At 48.3% G+C, this 15,461-nt stretch overlaps 1 protein-coding gene across 1 annotated transcript in view; it reads right to left on the reverse strand.

The window, feature by feature from the left end:
* The window catches only part of LOC119396591 (plexin-B-like), a 171,565-nt gene extending 159,620 nt beyond the window's left edge, over positions 1-11,945 (reverse strand). The window contains 1 exon segment of the mRNA XM_037663867.2: positions 11,523-11,945. The gene's annotated coding sequence lies outside the window, so the exon portion shown is untranslated.
* Between the last annotated feature and the right edge of the window lie 3,516 nt (positions 11,946-15,461).

Below are 15,461 nucleotides of genomic sequence, written 5' to 3' on the forward strand. Positions count from 1 at the left end.
CTTCCGGCACTCCTGAGATACGCACATAGAAAGAATTTAACGAGGGCCTCGCAAAAAGCTGCGAAAAGACCAAATATGGCTGCCAAGTGGCTCCACGATATTCCCGGTAATTTATGCCTCCCACACGTTTTATTCCCCCATTAATTATACAGCTCCCCTTTCCTAAACAAAAAGAAAAGTTGTTAAGGAGAAACTTTCTTGCGTGCACGACCCGAGCGAAAACTATAGCGAGAGAGAAAAAAAAAAGTAAGAGCCTCTAACGCCCACGCAACATTGCTGAGCTGCTCTTCGCGACTTTGATATTTCGTCGGACGCGCCGTTTCATCACGTGTTGCGACTGTTTCTTCGTCGCCTCCTTGATTTACCCTCGACACGCCATGCACTCGAGCTATAGGCCGTTACCATTTTAAAAAAAGATAGCGCTGCGTACCTTTTTGCTCGGGAGCCGAAACCACTGTGCCGCTCTGAAAATTACTACTCTCGTGGCGTGTATAATATGCAAAAGACAAGCGCCCATTCAACCTCTTCCTTCCCCCATATACCTCTCCGTTCCATTCCTCCTCCCTCTCCCCTCCTCCTTCCCCAATACCTCTCCCTCGAAAGAACGTAACAAAGGTGTGAGCTTATCGTTCGTGTTGCAAGCGCTAGCTTCCCTCACTCCTAGGGTTGCATAAGACGAAAGCGAACTGTGGTTATCGAGCTTGCCTTAATGTAACCCTCTTACTCTGTCCAATGACGAAACACAGCTCAATCGGGTTGAGGAACGGCGCTTTTTCATCCCCGAAAAATTTCATTGATGTATTGGAAAATGCCCCCCCCCCCCCTTCTCCCCACGACTGCCACTACTCCGGCGTTCGCTTCTATGGCCATTTTTCTTTTTTTTTTCTATATACACATTCTTCCTTCGTATTTTGTCCTTGCTTTTCGTTCGGAGAAATCGTTACTTTACTTACATACCGCTGTTGCAAATATATAGCGACGCTTTGTGCGCGCCATTCGCGGTGGTTTCTGAAATCACCTCACAAACACACGTGCGCACTTCTTTCTACTAAAGCCGTTCCTCGGGTCCTTTCAGTATTGTGTCATCCCGAGCGCGTAGAATATGCCGCAGCCCCCACTACGTAAGCTTGCGAAACTGAGGCGGCTTCTTTCGAAATCGTCCCGAAGTGAAGTTGAATGAAGTTCGAACTCAACCTATGCGACGTACAACAGCGCGCTGAAGGGAGGGGAGACGGTGTGTGTGTGTGTGTTGGGGGGGGGGGGGGGGGGGAGGGGCTGCACCGCAAAGGAGGCCGTTCGAAAATGCCAGGCTACGCCGAGCACTATAGTCTGTGGTCCCTGCTGGAATTCTTCGTATTCTCAGTATTGGCACAAATGAAATAATAAATCAAATAAAAGGGAGATCGAACATGGCAATTGCGTCACGCTTGGTCATCTAAACTTAGTTCCCGAGGAAATCGAAGGCCCAGTACGCCGGTGGCGTGGTTGTTCAATACCACTCCTGCAACTTTTTCTTTTTTTTTCCCCTGTGCGTCGTCTGCTATTGCGCCGAGCAGAAGGCACACATAAAATGCCGTGTTAGGGTTGTCTAAACGCAGTCGTTGAGTTTTTTTTTTTTCTTGCGTCGTCTGTCTCTTACTCCAATGTTTGCTGACTAGCAAGTACACAACGCAAAGTCGACGAGGCTGTAGCTTTGTAACAAAGTTCCACGCGTACGAAATGAAGACAAATGATGCATTATAGGATTAGCATGCGGTGCAAGCTTTTTTTTTTTTTTTAATAAAGCTGCTATAGAAATGAGCATAGCGAACGTAGACGACACGCAAAGGCAACAGATGAAAGAGAAAGTGTTACTGAAGTTCGTTGCAAACAATTCGTTGCGGAACGCTGCTTTTCGCTGAACGCTTGAGGACGTGCCGGAGCACAACGCACGTACGGCAAGCGAGCCACACGTGTTTTTCGTTCCTTTAGCTACGAGTCTTTTTCGCAACATTGCTTAGCTTTTGCACGTCACCACTTCACAACCTGTCCTGGTTACGCAAATGCAGCAAGCGCGACAAACATACATTATTTCATAAATACACAGGAAGAGTACACAAAGACAAAAAAAAAGGAAGAAAAATGCTGCTTTTGTCGCGAAGGGCGCATATATAACAGGCATGATTACTGGCGACAAAGGACGCCATTTTTTTTGCTAGGATTGAAGTTAATGTGAATCCAGTAGACATAGACAATAACAAAGCTGCTGCAAGCGCGAGAACGCTTCTAAAGATAAAGAAATAAAATAAATAAATAAAAAGCAAGGCCAGACTTGATGTTCTATCTCCAGTTTAGGGGTTCGCGCCAGGCCACTTAAAAAAAGAAAGTGTCGGAAAAATAGTTCCCGGATGGTTGAAATTAACGACGACCCGCCCGTTCTCAAGTGAGAGAATAAAAAGAAGATCGCGGTGGGAAATTAGCAAGTGTTTTCTCGCCTCAAGTGCAAAAAAGAAAGGAAATAGAGGTCATAAGTTTAGCTAAGCCTCCACCACGGCCGAGTCTTCTCTATATGCGTTGATGGCAAAAATCCACTTCGCTATATACAACGCTTATAGAGGACATACGAGGCTTCAGGCCCTTCCCTCCTCCCTCCTTTTTTCACCAGGGGCAGCAGCAGCGGTAAGAGCGATAACGCCGAAACGTCACGCTCACTGCGCGCATGAGAAAGGGGGGGGGGGGGAGTGCTTCCTTGTGGACGACGATGTTTTCGTCGTCCAAAAAGAAAAACGCAAGTCACGCTAGACGCGCCGAGAAGAGAGGCGTTCGTTTGAAAAATGAGCGCCACGCAGCGTCATTAATCTCCGCAACAGAGGCGCCCACTTGCGGCGGTCAGCGTATGCGGGGTGGGGAGGACGACGCGCGCACACACACACACACATGGTCACTGCCGTGCCGCAGCAGTTCACGATAATGCGGCACAGAAGAAGACGGTGCGCTCCAATCTCCTGCAGTACAGATCCCGGTTCCAGATTCGGGAAATAATTTGGCCTCCCCGTATATTAGTAAGTATACGCTCCGACTCTGTACCTGCCAACTCCGGAGCTCGCTTATCGTTGTTATTACGCGATACAACGCATCAAGCACCTCTGCGTATGGCTTGTAACCCCATCATGGCAACGAACGAACGGCCGCGTCACGGCGTGACGATATGTTGGAGACAATCGCTGAGTTGATTCGCAACCCCCGCAACTAAGTTGGATCACAGAGATGGGGGCGAACTTTCTTCACCGGTGTGGAGAGAAAAACTGTGCGCGCCTCTCGTTCGTTTGTTAGCGTGTTTCTTGATGCCGTAGCGGCCTGTTGTATGGTTTGAGGTGCTGCGCGCGCTTTCATCAATGAGTATATGTTAATTTTCATTGTGTGCACTTGCATTTCTTTTTCCTCACACGTGGAGCGCCGATTTCGCTTAGGGCTAATGAATTCACTTTGGATGACAACAAACAGCAACTCTCGTCTTCTGACGGAACAATCGCGCCGTGAATCGTTACACTACATATATATACGCGTGTGTGTGCGCACGCCCAGAGATAAAAGAAAGAAAAATAATGTAGGGGTAGCCCTCACCATCCTGAGGTACAGCGGGCTTAAGTCAATTAAAGAAACTAAATGAACAGGGGAAATTTTCCAAACTACATTTTAGAAAAAGCCAATTAAAAAAAATGTTTAGGGACTAAGCCAGCAGAGAGCGGTCGAAGGGACATAAATGTTAAACGTTAGGTTGATTAAACGTAAGAGAGTAAGTTATGTGCGCGCACGTGTGTGTGTGCTTATATATTGCGGGGAAATAAGAGGATCACCGAACAAATTACACGGCGCGTCGCCGTTTATTTTTCTTTTGCTTTCGTTTATGCGTTTATACGCGAATGAACGGTACTTACAATAAGCAGTCGCTTTCTTTCTTCGTCTAACACGGGTGACTCTAGGTCGACCGCTCACGCCTCCTACACTGCGCGGATGGGTCACCGCTGTTGGACGGGCGCATGCTCAGTCACTGATGAACGTCGTTTTTGTGCCCGGCCTCCGTAATAACCGAGCGCCAGCGTGACTTCGTCGAGGCTATTAATCCAGCCAGCAGGGTCGCGAAACCCAAGGCACTGAAGGAGCGGTGAGATTTTGAGCTGGGACCCGGCCTTCAGGGGTTAGGTAACGAGAGCTGTAGGTGGTCGTTTCGGCCGCGGATTGCTCCGCGAAATACCCGTATACGTGCGCATGCGTATACGAGCCCCGTAGACGTGGAACGGTTTTCCGGATACCGAACATGCCACTTTGAGCGCAAACTCGTCCGCGTAATTAAGGCTTATACGGAGACCTGAACGGTCACCTGTTATTTGACGTGAGCGTGTTTTGAGGCGCACTCTCTATGTATACACACACCGTCAGCCGCAACCAATAAATTCGTTGACACGGCGGTACTTTTATTTTCGGTTTTATTGTGCAACATGTTGCGGTTTTTAAAGGGTGCGTACGCTGTGCGCAAGGGGGTTTGGCATTACTAATAAAGAGGGTTGTCGTGCGTGCGCAGTACCTAAACAGTTGTATGCAGAGCAGACAGCGAGGTGCGAGCGCTGTAGGCCTCCTGCTTCTAAATCTGAGTTCTATAGACTACGCTGCTAAATATTTAATAAACCACAATACAAATCAGTCAGGGCAGTCGCTGCGGAACACTTTTTTTAAAGAAAACTGGCGACTGGTCATAATGCAATATATATAAATATAAATACTAAAAACGAGGAACCGTGTTTAGTCAGGTTAGGTGGTGCCGAAATTCAACATCTTCGAACTGGGACTGTATCCCTTACGCACCATTCTTCACGCAGCTTTCGATTTTCAGTGCCACGCATACAAACTTCCACTACAGAACCCTCCCTTTCCATCTTTTTTTGGTAACACGGCAAACGTCAACTGCGACAACTCATTACCGCTTCCGCCACTTCCTCGCGCTCAAGACTCGAAAGTAAATCTATCAAGAGGAGGTCTCGTTGATCCGTTTCCACAAGCCGCCGCCGCACATCACCCAATTTGCTGCCGCTATACAATCAACGGTACACAGTCACGTAAGCTAAAACACAAACAACAAAAGAATGGAACGAGTTCGTTTTCAGATCACGTGGTCGTAGGATGTTGCCCCTCCCCGTACCAACCACTACTCTCTCCGTTCATTTCAACGGCCTTCTATCGCAAGGCTTTCACCACAGTGAAAGGAAGCAGCCCACAGCAATAGGAAGCTAACTCGTCGCGTAACGAACGGGGCTCCCAAGGACGGGGCGTGCAGCAGCAAAGACACACGCTTGCAGCAACAGCAAGCCTCGGTGGGGTCAGCCTTGGAGGAGCAAGGAATGAAGGAAGGAAGAATGAAAACGCCGCACTGCAAGGGGGCGGCCGGCACAACGCGAAGAAGAAGAGTGCGTGCTCTGCGTGACCTCGGCCGAAGAGATGACGGGAGGAGGAGGAGAAGAAGAAGAAAGCAGTAACAGCCAGCACACACACACACACACCACAGAGCGCGCGGTTTGCGGCAGGCCGCCATTAGCGCCTAGCTTCAACCACGACCTCCTTTCAACCCCCCTTCTTCCATAAAAGAAAGAAAGAAAAAAAGATTGCGACGAATGTGTACGGATCTCTCCTACCACCGCTGCGGCGGAAAAATGCCCGTCGGTGGTTTGCGGGGCTGCCCGCATGTCCGGCCGGCCGCGGGACCCGTAAAGACGCTCATCACGAGCGAAGAGCACGGAACTCACGCTCAACAATCGCGCAGCATATCTCTCGCACGGTAAAAACTGCCGCTCGCCTACCTACCTGCGTGCTCGCTCAACGCGAGGAACAAATTACGGGAATTAGTTTCAGCACGCCTCTGCTGCGTATGCGCGCCCAGGGACGGACGAACACACGGTGGGAGACAAAATATATGCGCCAGAGGCGTCCGTGCGTGGATCGCACCTTTTTTTCCTACTGCGGAACGCATGCGTATACTGTTTGGAATGTATGGTATGGGCACGGTTGAAGCTGCGCTGTCTCGCAACTAACACATTTAATGTGAACGCACACGCAAAACAGACATGCGCAAAGGTGAAAAAAATAAAATGATTCATGTAACATGTCACTTAACATTACACGTGCTAAGCATATACGCAGACTCTCCGCGTATGTGCTTGACACGTGTAATATTAAGTGACATTTTAGATTAACCGTTTTGATTTTTTTCACCTTTGTGCATGTCTGCCAAGCTCGGCTTTGTGTTCCTTTGTCTGTGTGTGTGTGTTTTCACATTAACTATGTTAGTTGCGGGACAGCGCTTGTCCTGTGCTTTCTGTTTCTTGTCTTTCAGCGCTGCGTCAACCGTGTCAATATTCCAACTAACCCAACTATCCATTTTACTGCAGCATGTTATAGATGCGAAAAAGCGGGACTCGGCGAACGCCGCGCAGAGACCGGATTTCGACTGCCGTGCGGCGCTCCGGGCGGAAACTGCGTTGATGTCGGCCCGGGCATCTGAAACTTTGGCGATAATGGCGCGTGAGGGTGTTGTGTTTTGTATTTTTTGTAAGCTTCTAATAGTAACCGACCGTGCACGCCGCGCAGGAGGATCCCTTGGGACGCTTTGGAATGATTTAAACCGCGCCGCAGGGGAAGAAGGGTGGACCTTTCAGCGGGCACACCGAAAAATCTCTCTCCGGTCGCAATATATCTGCGTTCGATTAGAAAAGCCTCCCGTTTCGTGTTTATACGCTTCACGGTTTGTTGGTCAGCTGTTAGTTCGTGGCACCACATGGAAGGCCAATGGTTTAAGGATTAATGTATTTTCGTTTACGCGTAGGTACACGGCATGTTTACAAAATGTATCTCAGTAGCTCATTGAAACCTAAAACATACGCCAGCATTGATTGCGAAATGTCTCTATACCCAGCGTAAAGTGTACGCCTGGGGCTGTTATCACGGACATCTGAGGCATTTAGACATTTTGGAGGTTATCGGCGGCTGCTCGACGAGAGATACCAAGAGGACTACGAATGGATGAGAAAGACAGATAAGCGTTCGTTTATCGGAAGATAAGTTCGGTGCACCAGTACTGCAACTTCTAAATAAGCAGTCTCTCCTCTCGCGTTTTTATTTTCAAACACACTTCTATACCACGTGAAATAGTGCCTGGAGTTAAAGTGCGCACAAAATTGTAAAATTTGACGAAGCATAGCGGATACTACCATCTGGTTAACCTTCCTCTTCTCTCTCTTACGAAGCAGGCAAAATTAATAAAAAAAATCCCGACAGGAAGTGCTTAATAATGTCACCAAATACAGAAAAAGTGGTTAAAAAATCAATAAAATAAAACAGCATAAGCTGGTCATCGTATCATCCGTGAAACGTCAGCGCGAGCGGAGAATCAAGAACTGAAGCACGTGAAAAAAAAAAAGTAATAAGACCCTTGATTACTAATCAATAATTCGAGACTGAGCGCGAAGTGAAGCACGCGTGCGAAGTTACAACTTGCGTGCTCGCTTTTGCGAAAGACGCGCAATAAAAAAATATGTATCAATAAAGCGAAGCCGCTAAAGATACTCTTTCCTTGAGGTTCCTGGTCAGTCATTCGGATAGCGAATATATGCAGGTTCTCCGGAAAATACGAGAAAGTGGACCTCGAAGCCGGTTTTACGCGAAGCCGTAGAGATCGACTGTTTTTGTTTCTTTTCGAGACCGTTAAACGTTGGGAAGCTTGGCGGCGGCGGCTTGCTAAAAATAGCGGTTAGGAAATGCCCACACGTACGCGAAAGAAGTTTCTTACCGGCGAGTGCGAAATTTCCCAAGGGCGGTGGTGAATCAAAGGCCGCGGCCGGCTTTCCTGCTTTTCCTTTCCGGGTCTCTGGCAGTATGCAGTATTGCTGGCCGCTTTACCAGTGCCAGTAGTAGTAGTAGTAGAAACATTAATAATAACAATAAACACAAAAACAGCACTATACTGCGTTCTGCTCTTCTGTTGTGAATCTTTTCTCACGATGCTTGCCTCATAAATAAAGTAGCAGCTGTATATATGCTCCGGAAAAACAGTCTTCGCGGAATAAGTATGAAAGCACGATTCAAAAAGCTCCTATATATGTAGCATGCCTGACGCTGCACGTTTATAGAGGCACATAAATTTTCGCGCTGGCAAATTTTCTAGCTGTACTGTTATTTAGAGATCTGGTAATGACACCGGCTATAAGCCTTAGTGCCAACATAAGCGTGGGCTTCCAGATGACAACAAACCTGGATTATCATTGTATTCTATCTCCGGACGTACTAAAAACACCATTAGTGTTCTCTTGCAACTACTAGCATTAATAATAATTTCCGGGGTTTTAGGTGCCCCAAAACCCCGATTACGAGGTACGACCACCTGGGGTTCTTCTGCGTGCACCTAAACCTGATACACGGGTGTTCACGCATTTCGACTCCATCCAAATGCGACCGCCACAGCCGGAATCGAACCCGCGTACTTAGGGGTCAGCAGCCGAGCACGATTTTATAGCATTATCAGGAAGCTTTTTATAAAAGCTATTTGTCCTACGAGATAAACTACGCAAGAGCGCGGAGGTGTTTTCGGAGCCAGCTGACGCAGCCATCAGCGCAAAACGTTGTCCGTACTGCATGTATAGGCTCCTTATCGGCTTTTGCGCATCATCGTTGACGCTATGTTTTTTTTAAAAAAGTGCGCTTGTAGAAGCTTTCAATGCTGCTTCGCAGTCTCTACGTATTTGTAGCGCGATATGCCTGAATAAAGCATCTCCTGTTGCCAGTATATGCGCTGCCCGACATGGCCTATCACGCAAGCGGTCTATTCGATACGTGTTCTCCAGAACCCACTGTCTGTCTTTTTTCCCGTTTTGCTGTTTTTCGCATAACATGTCTCTGTACGTCCGTGCGTTCATCGGTCGTATCCATAAAACAATTCAAATAGTGGTTGCCTGCGCTTTATTTTCATTACTACAGTTTATCTCATCCGATTACTGGCGGCTGGTTGCGTGCGTTTATATACGCTCACTATAATAAATCAGTGTTTACGAAAACGGAACGCTGTTTCTAAACAGAGTTCCTGAAAATGCGTTTCGACGAGCATAAGTTAGGTGGAAGTAATAGAAAAAAAAATGGAGTTTGACAGCGACGTTTTTTTTTTTTTTCAGTGGTACGCACACACCGTTATAATAATAAATCAAGCCTCCACCGCTTCCAGGCATCTGTATAGGGTCATTAGCCCGGCAGTTTGCCTCTAGGAAAGAAAATATGTGTGTGATTAATGCCGTTTTTTAAGCCAACACAAAGTCGTGTGTTTGTTTGGACCGTAGAACACAGGAATAATAATTAAAAAAAAAACAGCCTAAGGGGCAAAGAACGCTTTACTCAGATACATAGAGCTTTCCTTTAAAAAGAATCAAAAACCAAACGTGTGCGACGAAGGAAAGGGAATCGCAGAAAACATTACGACAGTCCCACGAAACGCATGTACGAGCATTTGCCGTGTTTTCCGATCTTCTGTCTCCGGTCAAGGCGGTTTCCATGGTTACGCGGTAATCAAGGAAACGAATCGTAGTACGGAGGGGATCTTTCGTTAATCTCGATTACCTTAAAGACTGCGGGGCAAGCGGCAGCGCGAAAAACGCGCTCGGATTCAAGATGCGTATATAAACACAACGGTCCGGCCGTTTCATAAAAGCCGGCGTTATAATTTTCATCCGCGAAGCCGATCCCCAGCTCGCGCTGGGAAATCCTCGACGCTAAATTTTACGGAAGGCGCGGGAACTGAAATGAGAGAAAACAGGGGAGCGATGTTCGTTTATACAGCGACTGCGGCGCGGAACAAAAGAGGGCGAGAGCATTTTTTAAAAAGTCGCTACGCTATGTACTAATGAACCCGTGTTTTTCGAAAGATTAAAGCCTCGACGTCTGGCCGTCGTCTTGCCCGCTGTTGCCGATTAAAAACGAAGCAATAAAATAAACGACGCGCTGGACAAGGCTGCTTAATAATAAGCAGCCGAAAAGCGATTTGTTTTGCAAGACAAGCCGATTTCTGACTCGTTCCGATCTTCCATTTACGCCTGGTTGTCAAAACGTTAAGAGTCAATGCATGTTAGAGTGCACTTAACGTGCAGTAAATAGTTGTCCAATACCCCCCACGGTGGTCTATAGTGATTATGGTGCTCGACTGCGGACCCAAAGATCGCGGGATCGAACCCCGGGCCGCATTTCGATGAAGGCGAAATGATCGATGCCCGTGTGCTAAGATTTAGGTGCACGTTTAAGGAACACCAGGTGGGGAAAATTTCCGAAGCCCTCCACTACGGTGTCACGCATAAGCATATCGTGGTTCTGGGACGTAAAACCCCAACAATTATTATTATATGGTTGTCCAGCAGTACGACAGAATAAATACTTAGTAACGCTAAGGAATACATTGTATGACACGGGGTATGTAAATATATAGATATATATAATGTATGCGGAGCGGCGATGTTTTGCTCGAAATTCCTCGCTGTATGAGTTATGAGTGCGTAAGCACCTTTTTCCGGCGTCGCAGCGGTCATTCGAGGGCATCATTTGCATCCCGCAAAAACGCCGCCGACGCTGATTCACGCGAAGTGCGCGGCTGAGATGTCGTCGGCGTCATGAATTCCGCCCGACGAGTACGGCCTCATTTGAATCTCAAAACCCCGTGTCGCTACCGTGAAACGCGCGCGGTGATGGGGTTTCCCTCAAGGCTGGTGAAGACGTCGTGCCAGTTGAGCGTCTTGGCAAAGAAGTATCGAAGTGCTTTGCGGTCTTAGTAATAAAGAAGGGGGCTACAGTGTAACGGATCAGCGCTTTTTTGCGCAAGAAAGCGTTTCTTTTCTGCAACAAATAGACTAGATCACGACGACAAGAGAAAAAAGAAAGAGGGATTTAGAAATCGAATAATCGGAGCTATTAGTTCCTGTGCACTTTCCTATCGGCCGGCCACATTTAACGATAATAATGATAAAAGACGCTAAAAAATTATGAAAGAAAGCCAAGAAAACACAAACGCCAGCCGACTTTATTATGAATCCCTGCAAAGTTGCTCAGCTTTGTAACATTCTTGCCGATAATAAATACGTCGAGTATCAACATACGCTGAAATTTTGCTTAGCAGAAGTGCGAGCGTAAGATGCTTTTGCGTGTACGGTCCCAAAGTTGTTGCGTAAGTAAGGACGGTTGCTCTACGGTATGGTACCCCGCGAAATACTTAGAAAAGGATCGCAAGGACTGTTAAGAGCAGCGCTTTCAGCCGTGTCACCGCGCGCGAGGCGGTTGTGTCGTAGGCTCGTAGCGATAAATTTCGTAACGGACGGTCGTATTAAAAGGAACTTCGAGTAATGCGGCGTTGGTGCATAGATGTTAGGCAATGTTTAGAAGCAAAATCCGCCGGTGCGAACGCCGCAACAAACTTTGCTTCCAGTGAAGTGGGCGCGCTGATGAAGCGCGATGAAGTTGGTACTCACCGAAAAATTGAAAGTTCAAATCCGGGGTCTTCCAAGACGAGATCCCACGTGATGACCAGTCAAGTCGTGGCACAAACACCCCAACACCGCCCGCCGACGAACTGCCTTCGTCGCGCTGAGCCCACAGTGCTGTTCCCTCTCAGAGAGGAACCACAGGCGTCGATTTTTCACGAGAAGCAACACGTTCCCAAAAATACGTGGTCTTAGAAAAAAAATTATCCTCGACGAGCGAAGGGACACACAACACAAACACAGAGGGGCAGCAGTACTCGCTGAGAATCCAACAGGTGGGAGAGAATCCGCAATTTTTTTTGGTCAGTCGGGTATCTTCGTCAGGGCGCGACTTCGCACACAAGTCTCGCGAAGCTCAACACAGGAGAGGACCGACTGCAACACACAACCGGTCTCTGCGCAGGCCGGCGAGAAACTGGCAAACGCGGACGCGGCTCGTTGCCGGCTCAGCGCATCTGCCGAGCGCGGGCACGAGAGGCGAGGAGGTGGTCTCCCTAGGCGTCTCCTCCCCAGATTCCCCAGTTGGCGAAACTGGATTCCCCAGGTTGCAAGTAGTGGGTCCGCGGCGTCCCCAGGCTTTCCCTAGGATTGGTTCCGGTTGGGCGCGGAGCACTGGGCGGGACGCTTCGTGGAGTTCTCTCTCTCTCTCTCTCTCTTTCTTTCGTTTTTTGCGGTAGTTCTCTCGTTCTCATTACTTTCGAAGAGGAGGGTACTTTTTGATGTCTGTTGTTTTTCTTGTCGTGAAAATGCCCATAAAGCTGAAGTGAAAGAAGAGAGCGATGAACAATCGAGATGCACAGAGGCAGAGAGAACGAACGAAGGAAACAAAAAGAACGGTGAGCCCCTCCCCTTCATGGTTCAGGGTGGGCCGCCGTGTACTTTCTTTCTTGTAGAGGCATAATGGAAAATAAGGACCTTCGAAAAACTAGTTTGGAAGGAGAAATGATTTTGCGTGTTTGTGAAAATCGGGTGGAAAGCGGTGAAGGCTGGCGAAAGTTGCTTCGCGAAATTCGCTTTCTTCTTTTTGTCTTCTTTCCTAATATTCCTACGTACGCGTGCACGCGCGAAGTAACTCGCTGGTCATCTTAGATTATAAACTTTGTTTTGCTTTGTTTGAGGCAACGTTTGAGACGAGGCGTCGGCGTCTACAAATGTTTTTGTTTTTTTTTTCCTTTCTTTGTTTGTCTTAGTCTTCATGCCGCCCTGCAAACGACGGCTCGCTTGCGCAAGCATTCTTGAGATACGCATTTCAGAGACGACCAGCTTCCAAACTAGCATTTCTTACAACTCGTATAGAAGGAAAGAATAACAGGAACGGTACTTCACCCGAACGATGTTTGTGTGCTGCTTGCTTGCACTTCGGTTCACTTTTAACTCTTCTTCAACTACGTTTTCGTAAACTGTTCGGGCTGCTTTCGATGACACGAAAACTGGAGATTCTTCGAGTTATTGCTATACATCACCTTAACATGGCCACACCAGTCGCGTTGCGACATCCACTTCAGTGAGACAACACATGTCTCGAATTTGCTCGTCACGTTTCTGCTTGTGCGAAAACAGCAGGTTTCGTAACTTCCAAGGGATGGTTATCTGATGCGGTTCATTTTGCCCACGCAACGCTGGCCTACACGCGGCACGTTAATGTGCCACTTTGGCTCAGACGCGTAGTTGAAAAGTCAAATATTCGTCATCAAAGGTCACGGGCAACACGACAGCAATTAAGACACAATGCATTAATTCCGGTAAACAGCGCGACCATAACGCCACACCGCGAAAGACAATGGCTAGATCTGTCGCACTGACAGACAAACAGATGCTAGCTCTGCAGCTGAGCATCGTCACTTGATAGATTGACTAGATCCCATGCGCGAGTTTTTTTCTTTTTTTTTTTTAAACCGTGCTTGGGGAAATACAGTTGCTGACACTCAGCGCTCGTCCTTCTGTTTCCTGGTGTCCCGTCTTTTGTGGCGCTGTCTCTCGGAATCGAGAAATACCAAAAACAAGTTCGAGGTGAGGCGTTCTAAAACACTGAATTCGTAGAGGCGCGTTTAGCGCAAGGTTTTCTCCAATTTAGAGCACTGTTTGCTGGCGGTTTCTGCAGTGTGATGCGACGCGACAGGAAAGAGACCTATATACTGTTGTCGAAGGGGGTCTTCTGTGTATTGCTATATCAACGGATGATGGCGCGACAAGCGTGAGGGCGCGATGTTTGATTTTTTTTTTCTTTCTTGTGCGTGACTAATCGTGTAAGTCAAGCTGGACAACACCGTCGTAAGGTTATTCTATACAATCCTCAGTTCGGCTAATTTTACTGGCTAACATCCATCGCCTGTGTTGCGGTCGAGACAAAGAACTTGCCGTCATTCCTTCTTTCCAGTGTTCTTCAGTTGTGGTTCGTTTCGCGTGCTGCGCACGTATCTTTCATCCTAAATTTACCTAATATCACCTTCCTTTCTTTTAATAGATTCACCAAAGAACCGCGGAAGTTAGGACATTCAACAGGGGCCACGGTAAGCGGCTGCTGTTCATTTTGTACTTAGTGGTCTTGCAGCGCGCAGTGAATAACAAAAAATAAACACGAAGCTAATAGTAATAATTGCTGAGCTTTTACGTGCCGAAACCACGCTATGTTTATTAGAGACGCCGTAAAGGAGGGCACCGGAAATTTCGACCACCCGGGGTTCTTTAACGTGAACCTAAATCTAAGCACATGATCCTCTAGCATTTCACCTCCCTCAAAATGCGGCCGCCGCGGCCTAGATTCGATCCCGCGACCTGCGGGTCAGCAGTCAAGCACCACAACCACTAAACCACCACGGCGGGTCGAAAAAATGCGGATTGTTCCGTATAGGGTGGTCGACATCGCCAACCATACAAAGCAGATTATTCGCGACTAAAGAGAAACTTTCGTCGTTCAGTCAGACTTATAACGAGCGGTCGCACGTTTTGCACTGATCTGTAAGCTACGCAACAGGCCGAGTCTGCGCCGCGCAGTTTTATGCGATGGGCAACGCGTTCCAGTCTGAACACGTGCCGATCTGAGGCCCTCCCCTTTTCGTTCAGCCGCGTCCGACCTCGGGCATGCCCAACGCAAGCAGTACACCTCGAAAGCGGGGCCGGGTAGGGCGTTAATTCGACGCAAATCGCGCTTCCCTCCGCGTACGTATACCCGCGGCTTGAGAAGCGTGGGCGGCTGGAGGATGACCGCGCCTTGAATGCATCGCTCTCGCCGGAGCGCGGCGCTGTTTAGTGGAATAGTAGTAGTAGCATAAACGCAACGGGCGGCGGTACGGCCTTTCTTTTATTTTCGCTGGTCGTGGTACACTCTACTACTACACACACTATGCACTCCGAAAGTGGCGGTTCGCCGGCGGCGGCAGCAAACAGGCCGGGCCCTGAGCAATCGTGTTCGCTTCCGCGGGCCGTCGCCTCGCTACAGTGCAAATCGTTTTCTGGCACCCACTGCATGATTTGCGTTGAACGCGCGGGGGTGCGCGCACGCACGCTGGGGAGTTTGAAAGGGTGCCGCCCGGGCTTCGCCGCGGCTCACGCTGTGCCGCGCAGTAACAGGATCCGACTGCGCTGCAGCAATTCATTATTGCACTTTGCGAGCGCGCGCGTTGCCGTCTTTCTCTCCTCGACTCCTGAGCGATGTCTGTGCAATGCATTGTCTATAGCTATGCACTTGTACACACCGAGGCGATCCTCGTTGGTGATAGTGGTCATTACGATAATAATAAGAGAAGGTACGGACACCTGTACGTATCTGTTTAGTCTAAGAACACCTCAACAACTCCGTAAAAGGCAGTGGGACATAAGGGGAGGACTTGTCGTACCGACGCCGGGGTGAACGTTTGTACCATAGCTCAGATGTACTGTTTATGAACTTCAGGTGAACTTGTTCAGATGAACTTGACCATTGGTGAT

The sequence above is a fragment of the Rhipicephalus sanguineus genome, chromosome 6 (assembly GCF_013339695.2).
Source record: "Rhipicephalus sanguineus isolate Rsan-2018 chromosome 6, BIME_Rsan_1.4, whole genome shotgun sequence".
Classification (NCBI taxonomy): Eukaryota; Metazoa; Arthropoda; class Arachnida; order Ixodida; family Ixodidae; genus Rhipicephalus; species Rhipicephalus sanguineus.